This window comes from Rhopalosiphum padi, chromosome 4 (genome assembly GCF_020882245.1).
Source record: "Rhopalosiphum padi isolate XX-2018 chromosome 4, ASM2088224v1, whole genome shotgun sequence".
Classification (NCBI taxonomy): domain Eukaryota; kingdom Metazoa; phylum Arthropoda; class Insecta; order Hemiptera; family Aphididae; genus Rhopalosiphum; species Rhopalosiphum padi.
The window spans coordinates 18770802-18786941 of NC_083600.1; the positions used below are offsets into that span (position 1 = coordinate 18770802).

The following is a 16140-nucleotide window of genomic DNA, read 5'->3' on the forward strand; positions in this document are numbered from 1 at the left end:
ATATTTAAATTCTTTGTATAAAAATATTGGAAAACACTTAAAAATATTTGAAAATAGTACAACTTATAGATATTTCCAAATAATGAAACATAGATTTTATTTATTAATCCTAAAATCAATTTTGAACGAAGTTTATTTGGAATTTTTTTTATATTAAATTAATTTTGTTGATAATTTTATATTGCACCATTTGGAAGTGTAACTATAAATTACCCATCTATTTTCATTACTTGGAATTTCAGTTTAGTATAAATCACACACACAAAAAAAAATTCAATCATGAGAAAGAAAATTAAAAACACTTATCTCTATTCTCTATAAAGCTATTTTCAACTTTATATAAAACCGATGGGAGATAGTACCTAGTTGTAGTATACCGCACTGCCTACTGGTATTTTGAATTAAATTGTTGATTCGTACTTCTGAAATAATTATCTGTAAATTTGAAGATATGTGTTTAAATGAAAATAAAATTTTTAGAAAATTCGTATTATTTTACATAGATTATATTCTACAATTATATAATTACTATTATTTTATATGTACTTGAATTAAAAGTAAATTTATAAAGTAAGAAAAACTAAAATATCTATTTAAAGTACTACGTCTAAGAATTTTTTTCACAAATATTTAAAATACATATTTGATTACCGATCACCAACATAGAGAGTATTTTAGTACTTTTAGTTATTATTAATTATATGAAATACTTATTATATCTAAAGTAGGTACTATATTTATGATTGTGAACCATAAGATGTGGGCAATAAAAAAACATTTTTAAAAACAAACTTATGCTTGGCTTGTGGGTTTATGGTACAAGCAAATAACACATATAAAAAGAAAACTAAATAATATGTATCAATGTTAAAAAATAATAGAGGTATGCCGTAGATTAAGACGAGATAGGTATATTAAGTATATTAGGTATACTATTATTTTAATAATTTTATTTTTTCTCTTATAATGTATAAGATGCATAAAAATATAGCCGCGAGAACTGGCGTTGGAATATTTAGAAAACTCAATCTAATACGCAGTCTGTATTACAAAGATTATTGATCTTGTGATTTTTCATCATAATGCAAGTATATTATTGAGTATTAAGGTATATTTTAATAGTTTCGTTCGAACAAATGAAATGCTAACTAATTACTAAATTAGTGTGGGTTTCAAAAAAATGTAGGTTTCTACAATAAAAACGATCGTTTATAAGTTATGTCTTTTAAATGCGATACCTGCCCATATAATGTTCAGCACGATTGGATTAGTGTATGCCGTAACGGGTTAATTAAAATATAGTTTGTTAAGTTGATTGTTTAAATATTAAATACAGCGTCGTAATATTTTTCGGTTATTATAATACAGGTAATTAAAAAGACTCATTAGTATGGCAGAACATTGGGCGTTTAGAACATGCGCTGTGGAAAAACTTCCGAACCGGGGAGAATACCATAGACATCGCAGCCACGGGCAACAAACCACAGTACGCATATTTTTATCGGAAAATAATGTTTATCGAAATACAAATCGAAAAGTGTACAGCACTCGTACTCATCTACAGATGGCCATACAGAATGTATATAATGGAAATAAAAATATAAATAAATCGACGCTTGAATGATCTTCCGAATTGAAATTTCCCGCGGGAAAACCGTTTTTGTAAAGTTCTGCAGGCGGGTCTTATGTATTTTTGGTGTAGGGACCTTATACGTATATTATACATAAATATCGTTAGATATTTATATTATAATGTAATATGGTATATGGTTAATATTCTAAACTTGGCGGTTTATATTAAATAACATGCCAAATATTATATCTATTCCATTACTTGTTTGTGGGGTAGTATAATACTGTATAAATAGTGTAATAGAGCAGTCTTTAAAATATTTTGATTTAGGGTGAGTAAGTATTTTTGACAAAGCCACATTTATAGGTTGTTTTTGATTGTTTATAAAAATCGTATAAAAATTTTATTCAAATCAAAAAGAAACTTTAAGACAAGCACTTGAGATTCAAGCATTGTTCTTGATCATTACAAACAAAAAAAATATTGTGAAAAGCTCAGTTGCGTCGACAACAAACAGTGACCACCTGGTAATGTAAAAAATCATGCCAATATAATTAAAGAAAAAACAAATTAAGTGTACACGATGGTCCTTTTATGGAATCGATATACAGTTGAAGCACTTGAAGCCTCTTATTAGTAACACTCTGGAACCAACGTGAAATGTGTCAATTAACAGATTATTTCTAATAGTCGATTAGCTGCATACTGTATTTACATATTAAATATATTATTATATTATATATTTATTACGTTTTATATTATTGTGTATGTTATATTATATTTATTTTATGAAATACCTCTTTACTGGGAGGCCTCACTCTCTTATTGTTATGTAATTATTTTATTTTATTTATTGTTTTATCAATTCACTTATTGTAAAAACTTATAACTAGAGCACTAATTCTTTTATGTGTTATGTAAAAAATGTATCGCAATAGATGTTTGATTTTTGTATTAAGTAATTTTATGGTCATGCTTTCATAAGATTAATGCCACTTAACGTCGATGGACTGTTCTTTCTAAAACTAAACACTAAAAGGTTTTTTTTTAATAGAGGTCTCTCACTGTTTTCTTCTTCTAAATTATCAGTGGCAACCTGTTCTAGTGTTTAAGAATTCAAAGTCGTATTCCAGATCTCAAATTTTGTTGGAACCTTTGAAATTTTGAAAGGTGAGTCCACATCAATTTAGTCTTCATACATCTCTTTCGATATATCGGCTATTTTTTCAAGGAGGTTGTGTTTGTGTACGTCACTTGTTTTGTCATCTGTTTTGATGATTCCAGCGTAAACAATTTAATATTCTCTCCTTATTTACCTTGTTTCACGCTTTCTTTGTTATAGATGACTAATATTAATAATGTTTACTTTTTTTCTGTATCTTGAGTTTGCAGGGGAAAAGGGGCGTCAATTTCTACGAATATGATAAAAGTACGAGTGGAAGTAGTATCGAATACCTCGTGCACAGGTTACCGTGCTTCGCTGTTATCGGACATTATGGAAGAAAAATTTGGATTGAAAACCATTCTGCCACACACAATATAAATCATGGCAATAATGCCACATTGATGCTGTCCTTGACAGAAAGAAACACGTGAGGAGCTATTTTTTTTATAAAACGATAAATTATAATATATGTTTTTGTCGGTTTTCTGTATTTCTGTTTTTATGTTTTGTTTTAATATGAATGTCGTGATGTAAAAAAAAAAAAAAGCATTACGCCCGTTTACAACAAACGATAACACCACTTTTGTGATAACCAATTATGCAGTGGCCATTATCTAACCTAATCACGGAGTACCTACATCGTTTGGTTATATGATTTCACGTTTCAGAAGTCGGTTCTTATGGTAAAGTCGATGAGAATCGTATAATTCTTTAATCTGGTATTTAATAGATTGCTTGATAATAATAAGTTAATATGTACTCTGAAACGTTAATTTTAAATGTAATTGAAAAAAAAAATTCCGATTGAAAGGTTTCATCAAAAAGATATTTATAACTATCTACCCAGGAAAAAGGAAAATTATCCAGTGATTGCTATATATTTAAAAATAACATCGATATATTTTATTAATCAAGCCAAATATTTTTTTTTTATAATATTTATGATTAAGCTCACTACTACAAGTTGCATCTTTCTCGTAACCAATGCTTATAAAAATTATTATAATTTATTAATTTATTATTTTGTCACCACTCATCATACTAGATACATGTTTTTTTTCAAATTTTTGAAATACTTCCATATCAAATTAAATTACTCATATCAGAATAGATTTCCATTCGAAAGCCACACATGCAGATAAACCTAAATTACCTATACGACGTTAAATAAAAAAAAAAGTACTAATTAATACATTTTGAATAATTATCTCACGTCTCATCATGACACACAACACACCACACATAAAATTCAACTAAGTGTTAACAATTTATATTTATTATTTTTATCTGAATCGTTGGCTATTTTACAGTTCCACATAACCTCGATAAAAAATGTATTTTAAAATTGTCTTACAAGTAGCCATACTGAGGTATATGCACATGTCACAGGAAAAAACTTTTTTTATTAAAATCTACGAATAATTTATCATATATTCCACTTTTTGAGAAAAATAATTTTATATGTAATATAGTATGTATCGCGAGTGGTTTTATGCGAAAGATCGTTATAAAATGTTTTTAAAATAAAATAAAAGAATACAATTTCCTTCAGTGTCGGTTTGGAGTGCATGCACGTGTACAATTTAGAGTGATTAGTGGCTCTATAAATAGTATAAATACTCAGTTTTTCAGTTGTGCCGGAACCGCTGCTGAACGAAAAAGCTTAGCCACAAATCCAAAGTTAGACTATATAATATATTATGTACTATACTCAGTAGTAGAAATGTAGAATTATTAGTATTAGTTTTTAGCATTGCGATGGTCGAGTTATTTGCGAAGACCGTGCTTGCAAGTATTCAACGTACATCACTTCAAGTGTATCTATGTTTTTCCTTAACTATAAATTATATGTCTTACACTTTTATTGAGCTGGATGGAAAATAGATAATCTTCATTGCCAAAGTCTGTACACACATTTTATTCGACATTAGTATGCAATAATGCACCAGACTAGGGTTCTTCAATTAAAAAAAAAAGTTTATATTTTAATATTGTAACATTGTTTATGATAACAAAATATTATTTCGTTATTTTTATCTTATATTAGAATTTTTAATTTTCCAAGTTATCATTATTCATTACACAACACAGTTTCAAATAATTTGTTTAATAATATTATTAAAGTTGGTCAATATTTTTTAGATTGTCAATAAATACAAAAACAAACTGTTTTGAAAACTTTTTTTTTTTTTGAAAGAAAAATAGGTACAATTTTAATATTTTGAATTATTAAATAAATAATAATTAAAAATACCAATAAAAAATGCATAAATGTTTTTTCTAATCAAAATATATTTTATATGATATTTTTCATATATCATATTTCTCGTAAATTAAATAGTTTTTCACGGTGTTTAAAATGAAAACGTGAGTAAATTAAAAATGTCATCATCAAAATACTATCTAGATTCAATTATCTATTGAAAAGAGGTATTGTTGAATTTAGTCCGAAAAAAGTAGGTATTAATAGTAATAAAAAACCTCATATTTGTATAAAACCAATCACTTCCCATAGGATTGAAAATAAAAAATAAATACAATTTTAAAATGTGCTTTTAACGATATAATAAAATAAAACGTAACAACAAAACTGTAAAATCTGACTTTTGCGTTTATACTTTTATCCGGAAATACTGTTTCGGTCCGGATCTAAGGCACATATAATATTCTAATAAAGTGCAATATATTTTGACACCTATGTTGCGCGCTGTAATTCACCACGACTGATTCAAAATCATATACATAATAATATATGAAACGTTTCGCAACTCTTATGATGTATCAAAATGAGTGCTTCTTGAAGTCATGAAATTCATGGTATAATAAAATAATACACTTGAGAGAAACTCGGCAACTTTTTCGCACGTATTGAATCTAACTTACTCGTGTCGTATAATATTATATATAGGGTAATTCTTTAAAAGGTTAATACTTTTTTTTCAAAGTCATGTTATGCATATTTAAGCATATTAAATAAGTAAATAAAAATAAAATTTCTAAACAGGAAATGAGTAGAACATAGAAAAGTTAAATTATGTAGATAAATAGTAAAGTATTTCTTAATTACACGACGCCATGTCAGACTATAATATAGGATACGAAATAACAATTACCGCAATATACTAAAACATACTGATTTTAATTTTTTGTACAATACGGAATCTAGATATCGTGACATTTCCAATCACACAGTTGATAAAAATTATTAATCTGAAAAGCTACTTCTTATGTACAAAAAAATTAATTTTGGAAATATTTTTCATAAAATGTATACAAACACGATATCGAGTATTGACCGATAATATTATACATTCATAAAAATTATACTCATATTTAAAATTATAAATTATAATAACAGATTTTCTAATAATACGCATGACTTTAAATAAGCGAAAATATGCAATCGGGCTTTGAATTTAATTGAAATTTTCCCGAAGAAAAAAATTGTTATATTTTTTTTAGAATAGTTTACAAACATTCCAGCAAAATAACAAAAAAAAAAACACACTAATTCAAAACAATAATCATGTGCAATAAACACTTTATTTAAAAAAACCGAATGATCACGTCATTGTGTTACACGGGGTGTCGAGTCGTAGGTATATATTAGTGGCTGTTTTGTGAAATATTTTTTCTTACATCGTCGAGTATGCGAAAAAGCCAATTCACTTCACGAAATGGCCACGAAATAATATTATAATATGATGATATCCGTGAGCGTACGGAGAAGAAGAACATATTATACGAAACGTCGCGAGGTGCCAAATCGCTCGGCTATAATTATTACGGTTGTACGACGATATGCGTGAGTATAATGCCTCGGGCGCAGTGTAAGAAATATATATATCATTACTATTATTACACGGCAATACCGGGAAAAAGTGGGCGTATCCGGACTCGCGCGTAAGAAAATCGGTCGGACGGCACGCGTCACCGACAGGACTACAGATCGTTCTGATCGTCACAGGCCGCGGCCGACGAGAACTTCCGCGGCGCCTCTCTCGATTATAATATTATATTATAATTGCTATGTTTTGTTCTTGAACGGCACAACAATATTATAATGATATTTCGTGTCGTTAAAATATATTATATTCTTTAACATAATAACAATAATATGACGCACGTGCGCTTTCAATTATTATACACATTATAATATTATTATTGGCCGCCAAACGAGGTCGTGCGTCGGTTTGTATACGACTCGTATGCGATGTCATGTGTATATACAAAATAACATTATACGAACATATTATCGGCGATCCCGAGAGCCCGCCGAACTATGCGGAGCAGAGCGTAAACAAATGTGTATTCTTTGTAAAATATCATAATACGCTTTTGCACAACTATATACGACACCGCGCGCAAAGCCCTTAGGCTATGTACATTTTACCAGAGCATCGTTCTTATTTATATTTTAATTTTGGGCGGCGAATAAAAAAAAATATCTAAAACTTTATTTTTAAATCATTGATTTGCGGTTGCTGTAGTTGTTTAGTTTTGTTTTAATAAACGAATTCAAGTCGATTAAAAATCGATCAAATTAGAAAGATTAATTTTTTTATTTTTCAAAATAGTACCTAATTATAGTTATACGTAATACAAGGAAAATCAAATACACTACATTTTTTCCAATAAAATGCAATTTTCGAAATTATCGGTTAAAAATATATCAACGAATGTGGCTTATTAATTTCGAATATTTCAATATATAAAATTAATTAAATATTAAATAATTATGACCTAAACACACTTTATTAGGTATGTACTTTGTATTTAAAATGTAAATAAATAAATATCAAAAATTGATACTTAACGTTCTTTTGGTAATTATCAGTAATTATTGTTTATTGAGTTTTTCTGGTAAGCTCAATTTTGTTAAGTATTTGCCTAAAGTATATTGAAATGACAAGTGTTGTGAGACTGTCAATAAACCAATTTCAATATTGACTAGATATGTATAATACTTTGTCGAAGAGACAAGTATATGTGAACCGCATGTCAACACATTTAGTAAAGTATTCTACTTGTAATTATGAAATTAAAAAATATAATATGTGTAAGATCAACTCGTAACAATGTAGATATTCGAGTTTTAAATACTTCAAAACAAAACCATGCCTATTTATTATTATTATTATTATACCTACCCCCCATACAGTATAAACATACATAAATAACGCAAACACTGACAGACGTATTCAAATGATATCGTATCTAAGTGTTGCCAGTGCTGTTACGGATTACTCCATATAATATAACAATATAATTGGTATAATTATACTTAAGTTAACACCTGCAAAACATTAAAACAAATTACCGTCACATATTATATTAAAAGTAATTTTACTAGACGGCTTATTTTTGAGCTTAACGCTGATTTATTATAATAATATACACCTTTTTTACTGTGTTATGTTTTTTTTCTTTTTTTTTTTCACATCATAATTTTTAGTTAGCTTTATGAGTCATGTGACAAATAATTATGGTAAATTTCGATTCGATCAAATTTATAAAATCGTACTATACATTTGGTGAACGATTGTACTTGGATGTTTCAAAATCGTCGTATTAATATTAGGTATAGGTATATAGTTATATAATTATCGATAAACAAAACATAATTTCATAAGACCGCGGGGGGGTGCGCGACGTCGGAGCCGCACACATAGTACGAGGCGCTCGCTTGGCAAGCTCGACGTGGACACACGCGCGCGCCTCCGTCCGCCGGCGTAAAGCACACGCACACGTACTCGCGCCGGCCGTCCGACCGACGAGTCCGCCGCCGCCAGCAGTCGCGTCGTCGTGTGTCGCCGCCGCCACGGACGCGCCGCCGCCGCGTAATACACATTTGAATAATAATATAATACTACGCGCACGCCGCGGACACTCGCGCGTTCGTCGTCCGCGCCGACGACACGCGGTGATTTGATCGTCGTCGTCGCCGCCGCCGCTGCCGCTGCCCACAAAACATCACCGTCAGACACACGACAGTATCATATTATTAATAAAATATATTATAATGTACTCGCACGATATTAAATTAATTGTCACATCGCACTAATATTTGGAATAGTATAATAATACAAACGTTTACACGTTCGTCCGCCGTCCTCTATCCACTCGTATAATATAATATTATACCGCTCGCGACGTGTATAACGCGCGCCGATTGTATCATTCGGTTTTCCTACATCCGACTCCCCACCACCCCCCCTTCTTCCCCCCGGATCGGATCCGGTTCCCCCTAGCCCCCTCGACTCGTTACCTCAAACCACGCCGCGCGTCGTACACGCGTTATATTTGAATATTACATGATATGTTTCGTTAAAATGTTGGACAGGTAAGTGGTGTCACATTTTTTCTAAAAATATAATATTACTTGTGTGTTTTCAATCTTTATAATAATATGTACTATAACTATAATGACAAATAAGCGCAATAATTAGACATGTGGGCATAACGGAGAGAAAACAATTTACGCGGAGACGTGTGAGATAAGGGGGGGGGTTACCCGTTAGTATAGCGCCTTGGGTATATATACTATATAGTGTACTTACGTATTTTTTTCTCCAGAAGTTATTTGTAAATTGTATTACGTCGGCTGGGGCATCTATTTGCCGATTCTTTTTTCGTCTTCTACGGGATTTGCAGCTGGAATAATTAGTGTGGATATTAGAGAGACGAGAGGATTTTTTTCTTTTGCTCGACGTGGTACCTTATATTAAACTTACATAGTTATAACGTGTTATAATATTGTATGGTTCGTATTTTGTAGGGGACGAACGCGCGCGGTTTGTCATTGTTTTTTATTTTTTAACTTTCAACTTTTCAAATCTCAATTTATCAATGTACCTATGTCAATGTCACTTGGGCATTGTAAGGCATTGCTTTATAAATTACAATGTTATATAAACTTATTTTATCTCACGAGAATAACTTATGTAATATATATATTATATTATTACGTATTTTTTTGAGTTATCGGAAAAAAGAAATAACATATTTTATACTTTTTATAATTCAACAATTTGAATATTTTTTCTTTATGATATGTTAATAAAATTTAACCGATTTATTAGTAGTGCAATTTGTATACATATTAAAATTATAAGGCGTTATAGCACTATAGTAATGATGGATAATATTGTTATTGTTGATCCCGTTTAATTAATAATTTAATTGAGTGTTTGGTTTTTGAAAGCAAATTACAAATCGTACTTTTTTTTTCTCAAAATTCAATGATCTAGATAATATTATACTAATAACAAAAGTAAAAACTTAAGAATATTTGGTTTTTTAGGGTTATATTAAAATAGTTATGAATTATTTTTTAATGAGATTTTAATTAAAAAAAACTAATAATAAACTTGTCAATAGACTTCTGATTGTACTAGACAAGTCGTTGAATGCTGTGTTAAGATAAAAATAAATTAGTAATTGCTTACGTAACTTGAACAACAACAATAATAATGATTTAACACGAGTTTCTATTGACATTGTAAAATTAAAGGAAGTACATGGAAAATAATTAATTTTACTAGATATAATATGATATAGAAACTAATAACAGCAATAAATTAATAAGTAATAATTATTGTACTAAATGTATAAATTCTGAACATACATAATATTATATTAGTATATTACTTATTATAGTATTGTAAACATATAAAAGTAAGTACAAAAAAATAATTTATTCATCAGAATTGCAGTCATGTATAATAATATTATAATATGTGTGTAGATTTTTTAATACAAATTCACAATTAATTAAAATTGTATTTTTTATTAAACAATAACTTACTTCTCCCGCCATCAGCAGTCCTGCGTATTTTCAAATCAGATTCTGTTTATAACTTAGGAAAACATCGATTAGGGATTATGTATATCAAAGGATTTGTTTCAAATATGTAAATTACCTTCGTTAATCTTATCATTATGCACTGATCAATAGAAATGATGGTAATTTTATAAGATTGCTAAAAAACTTGCAATAACGCGTTAGACTTTAAATGTACAGTATAAAATAAAATATTAAATAACATATTATGCACGATATTATATTACATTGGCTATTAATATTTAATATAATAAACATATAATTATTCATAATTATTAATCAATCATAATATTATATACATTTTATATTTTTAGTGGTGTCTGTATTATATTGTAATCTACATTATATCATAATATTTTCCCGATGTCTATGCTACTATAGTACATCTAATTTTAGAAGAACATGTTGACGAAGTGCACACAGTGTACAAACCAACTTACATAAAGTAACTGAAATGTATATCTTAGAGGGCATATTACTATCTGAGTTACATGAAACTAGCAAAGTAAAACAATATGTTTAGTAGTTTAGAAACCATATTCTATATTGAAAAATGTAATAATAATTTTAGGTGTTATTACAGCATAATATTGCCTATATTGGTATGAAATTTGTTCGGTGATAAGCTTAATATTATAAAAAATTATTCGTGGTTTCTTAAAAATTCCTGGACAAATAATTAAATTTTTAAAAGATGTGTAAATAAATTGAATACACTTGTGCTTGAGTGCTTGTGTGTACCTGTTATATGTAACAGGGTATGACACATTTTTCTTATTTTATTTAACACGATTAGAATTTTTAAACACAGATTTCTTTAAATTGGACATTTTCCAATGATAACAAGTATTAATCGTGTAAAAAAATCAACTATAATGTCTTACTGCCGGGTAAAAAAAAACACGAATTTTATAATACGTTATATAAATTCATATTATTTTACGTAATGCTATATTTAAGTATATGCTCTTGTCAAAAAAAAATGATAAAATATAATGGAAAAAAATTAATTTTTATTATATTTTACTATTATTGTTTGAAATTTTCATAACTTATACAATTATAATTATAATTAAATAACAATAATAATAATAAAAGAGTTTAACTAAAAGGAGTTACATTTTTTTCGATCATAAAATATATTATTTATTTTATATTACAAAAAACAATCATATCAATTGTTATATTTTTGAGTTCATAATATACAATTTTGAAATGTTGGAAAAGTATTAACCATGCCTTTTAGCGCATTTATTGAAAAACTGTCAATAAGATATAAAATAATATTATATTATTTTTGTATATCTATAGACCTTTGTGAACAAGCAACTAATGACTTGAATGATCCCACGAAAAATGGCATCATATTTTTCTTTATTTTTTTTACAAAAGGTATTCACAATACCTATCCCAGTAAGCTAGCTTAACTTGTTTTACAATACATATAAAATATAAATGTATTATTAATTTACAATTGTATTGTAAAGTACGTGAAGCATTAAGATAGATTTATTTATTCATACATCTATAATATCAATATATCATTGATTAGGTATAGATAAGTACACATACATTGAATTATTAACTAGGTATGAGGTAGTATTTTTTATTATTTGTTAATTTCAAATTATAAGTACTTACGTATTTTATTTATAAGGATGTGTAATCACACAATATTTATTTAATTATGAAATATTTTAACACTTCTTAAAAGTAGCATTTAATTATTTAATTAAATAATATAATACTCATAATATTTATTTTATTAGTTATTTAATACTAAAATTTAAATAGATTTATTTTATTATTATTAGTTATTGTACTTAAGGAAATATTACATTGTATTTGTATATCCTGTTTTTTTAAAAGTAATCATGTATAATTTTTTTTTATTATTTTTTTTTTTTATTTTAAAATAACGAATCCTTGATAACTCAAATATTTGATGATCTCCTCGATATAAAATTTGATATAGGTGTTATACACTTTTATTTGCCAATACAATTATTTTTTTAATCTGTATGGATTTAATATTTAGTATTACATATCATATTGTTATTAAATATTGTATATATTTCAACACGATTTATGTAAGTTTGTCATTTATGTTCTAATTTTTTTCCGCGTGGTAACTATATGTGTAAATAATAACACAATAACAATAATTTCATAGTACACTTTTTTTTTTTTTTATCAAGATCTTGATAGTAATAATCCATTTTTATTCAATTGTAAAGTTTTAATTTAATTGTCGCTTCTAAATTATCCAATAAAATGTCATATTGAATTATTAAAGAAATATTATTTAATCTTCTTTACTAGATATTTTAAATCCCCCAAATTAAAAAATGTCCACGCAAAAAATTCTTACCAGTTTCATAAATTAATTATTTTGGTTTTATGATACTTAAAGTTAATATTGCATTTTTCTATTTTGTAAACTTATAAACGAATTGAGTTTTGTGGGTAATAAACATACTAATACTATTATTATTTATGTTAAAAATAAGAAAAATAATCAATCCCGTTAGATAAAAAAAAAAGAGTATTTTAGAGACTCGGAAATTTGGTGCCATTCTGTAGTATTTGAATTTAAATTTTAAAAAAGTTTGGTCAACTCAAAATTTTCATATCATTAATGGTAAAAGATATACTTTTTAACTTCTTTATGTGGCTTTTTGCTATTTTATTTAAAATATTAAGCAAATTATCTCTTTAAAGTTAAGTTTATGCTTTCAACTTATTACAGAGGTTCCACATGAAAAATTGTTTGAGCTTTTTTACTGCTTTATTATGTAAAATATATACTATACAATTAAGATAAAAATTACTAAATTAAACAAAATACCACAATAATTTAAAACATAATGATATTAGTAATTTCTATCTAATTAATTTTATATTTTAAATATTAAATTATTTTTAGTTGAATCTTACAGATAATTAAATCATATTAGTATTGTATAACAGTTATTAAAAAAACACCTGCTTATAAGTCATTAAATTATATTTTTTTTTTATAATATTATAGTTCATATATATATATTCATAAAAATAAAAATAATTAAACATATTATGAATATATATTTAATAAGAATATTAATTAACAGTTAGTATTATGCTTCAGAAGAATTATTCACACATGTCTAACCAAAATTATAAAAGGTCACTGAAATAATAATACTAGGTATTAACTCTAAATGAAAGAGAAATTTCAACGCTTTCTGGAGTTGATCTTTTTCAAAACAATGTAATAATAAGGATTACACATGGATGAATCATGTGTACAGATAAGAGAACGCTTAAGTTATAATAATACAATTGTCTGTATCTTAATGAAACTTTCCAAGTATTAAAAGCTTCTTATATATATTTTTACAGTTTGTATTTGATAATTTTAATAACTTTTAAATAATACACATTTAAATGACATATTTTGGCTTTCATAAAATTCAAATTATAAATCGTAATTACTTACAATATTTCTGATTTTTAGTGTTATCCAGAATCTCACAAAATAATATTATTGACTTAATATGTTATAAATAAATACGAAATAATATTATTACCATGTGTGTGCATATTAAAGAGTTATTTGTAAATTTTTCTTTATTATTTTTATAATAAATAATTTACCATGGACTAATATGATTGATACTATTAATTATAGGTAGATACCTATACCTAAGAGTGCAGCGTTTTTAAGTTTAAATATATGTATTTATATAGGTACTTGTTTAATATATACCTACCTAACTTGTCATTGTAATTCGTTTTCGCTAAAAGCTTAAACTTGTAAAGTATTATTGATTGCGTTTATATAATGACTATTATAGTAATATAAGTACCTACCATTATTTGTATTATTCAACTAATTATGGATGAAAATATATCTTGCGTTTCCGACACATAATATATATTTTATAATAATCTTTGTTATTTTAGTGTTCTTTTAGTGTTATATATTTAAAAATTTTCAGGCATCTAATTTCCTTTGAGTTTATTGTATTATATCAGATTAATAACCAACATATGAGAGACATTATATTCTTTTTTCACAACCTACTTAAAGTTTTATTAATATTTTTTTAAATATTAAAAATAAATAAACACTCATATTTATCACTCTGTGAATTATAAATTATATGCAATAAAGTTGTACATTATTATTTTTATTTTCATATTATCAGTATTTAGTTACTGTTATTATAGTTATTATAAACTCCAGAATGCTTCATTAGAATTTTAATTATAGTTTATGAATAGATATTAAATGATTATACATTGATGAGATATATCCCCTAGTTTTTGCATAAAATAATATTAATTCTTAGGATTTACATAATTTTTCCAGTTTGTTTTACCAAAGTATTTACTTACAAATATCTTAAAGTTACTAAATTTAAAGTTATAATATTTAAATATTTTCAATAGTCTTATCAATACTTAACAGTTGAATTGTGAAGATTTAAAGCTATATTGAAATATATTTATTAAATATTAAAACATTATATATTTGTATTATGTTATTTATAGATTTATAGTGATGTGTTGGTTTCAATATTGGCCAAGTGATGTGGACTATAAGTTCTATTAAATATGTGGTTAAATATTTCGGTTATTATTAAGCTTATATGCATTTTACATTTTCAACTCTTTAAGTTTTTGGCTATAATAATAATTTTTGATAAAAAATTTTATTCTCCATCAAAAATACATTTTTTTACACCGTTTTACTGTACATTAGCTGGTATTGACTTACAAAACAATATTTATAATATCATAATAATTATTATGTAGGCGATTTTTTTGGTATAAATTAGTCCAACTTCCGTAAAAGTAGTATAAATGTAAATTATAAAATACTTTTAGAAATAAAAACTGCTACACACTGTCTTCTAAGCATTGTATTTCATATGCGATGATTTTTCATTGAATTCAAATTAAGCACATAAATTATAGTAACTTGTTCGATGACGAAAGTCACTCAATATCTACTATACAGTAGAGCAACTTTTTCATTAAAAAAAATATATATATTTTTCTATTATAATTAAAACAATAGTTCCTGAATGATACAAGAAAAATGTTTGTGCAAAATATTTTTCAGAAAAAGTTTGATTTTGAAAAAATAAGATGAATGAATAATCGCCATATGAAATTTACACCTGGAGTTTATACTTGATTTGTACTTTGATGTTATAAGGTTTTCATTAAAATTTGAGGTCTTAGGGTTGAAAATTATAATTTAGTTTTTTGTATAATATTTATTTTTAGTTCAAACAAAATTTTAACCGAAAAAGTAAATTAATTTATATTAATCTTAAATGATTTAGTAGTTAATTATGCTGAATAAATTTAAGTAATGAACATTTTATAACCATTTATTGAAGTAATACCTGCTGTGACTTATCCCATTGTCCTTTGTGATATTGCTTATACTATAATGTAATTCAGACGGTTAATTTACTTTTATTAATACATTGTTCTATCTCTATGAATACAAGTTTGATGTATAATGACAATTAAACAATTAAACAAAGACCAGTAATTTTATCA

The 16140-nt window shown here is 26.4% G+C and overlaps 1 protein-coding gene across 1 annotated transcript in view; it reads left to right on the forward strand.

The window, feature by feature from the left end:
* The first annotated feature begins 8515 nt into the window (after window positions 1–8515).
* LOC132930785 (FMRFamide receptor-like) overlaps window positions 8516–16140 on the forward strand; it is a 71848-nt gene continuing 64223 nt past the window's right edge. Inside the window, exon 1 of the mRNA XM_060996830.1 lies at window positions 8516–9081. The gene's annotated coding sequence lies outside the window, so the exon portion shown is untranslated. The remainder of the gene's footprint in view (window positions 9082–16140) is intronic.